The sequence below is a fragment of the Branchiostoma lanceolatum genome, chromosome 9, assembly GCF_035083965.1.
Source record: "Branchiostoma lanceolatum isolate klBraLanc5 chromosome 9, klBraLanc5.hap2, whole genome shotgun sequence".
Taxonomy (NCBI): Eukaryota; Metazoa; Chordata; class Leptocardii; order Amphioxiformes; family Branchiostomatidae; genus Branchiostoma; species Branchiostoma lanceolatum.
The window spans coordinates 17,825,269-17,826,123 of NC_089730.1; positions in this window are offsets into that span (position 1 = coordinate 17,825,269).

Here is an 855-nt window from a genome sequence, read left to right on the forward strand (position 1 = left end):
CATTTCATTCCCCCCTAAATACCGCCTGGGGTCCGGGGTCATTTATTAAACACAAGGAGACGAGAGAGGGGAGTATGCGAATGGAAGAACGTTGACTCCCCTAGTTCTTCTGGGTACTTTAAGGCTGGCAAATTTGAAGATTTGAAAGAAAAACAATGATGTATTAAAACGATCTACTTTGAATGCAGAATTAGTAATCCCACGAGGGGTGCACACTTGAGATATGCAAAAGATTGGTGTTCAAAATATTCTTAATGAGTTGGCCTCGAAAACGTTGTTACGATCTTAGGGTACAGAAATGCGAGAGATTATGTTATTTGGTGTGTCTCCTTTATATCCGTAGTCTTTAGCCAAGATAGTTAGTAGAAATGTGGCTTTTATATAAAAAATGATTGTATTGCAATTTTGTACGACAGATAAAAAAAGACAAAGTAAGAAGAGAACAAACTTGGAAGAGAAACACGACAAGGAGGGATAAACAAAAAGGGATACGCAAAAATACCACATGAAGAAAATAGAAAGTAAAGAATTTTAGGTTTTTAGAATTATTAATGATCTTCAATATGATGGCTTTGAGTCTTTTGTGACCTTATGGTTTTTTTTTCCGTTTCTGCACTACTAGTCGTGTACGCTTGCTTGAAACGTGCGGAACAAGAAAGATTAACTAAACGTTGCAAAAACACACGTAAAACACTGAAACTGAGCCTCTATCCTTACATCTACTTGGAGATTAACCTTTTGACAAATGGCACCTTAGAGAACACGGCATTCGGTGCAAATGAAGTCGAGCTTAAATGAATGTTTCCGACCCAGACAACCCGCTCACCCCTGATGTATCATGGCGTCCGGCGCTCG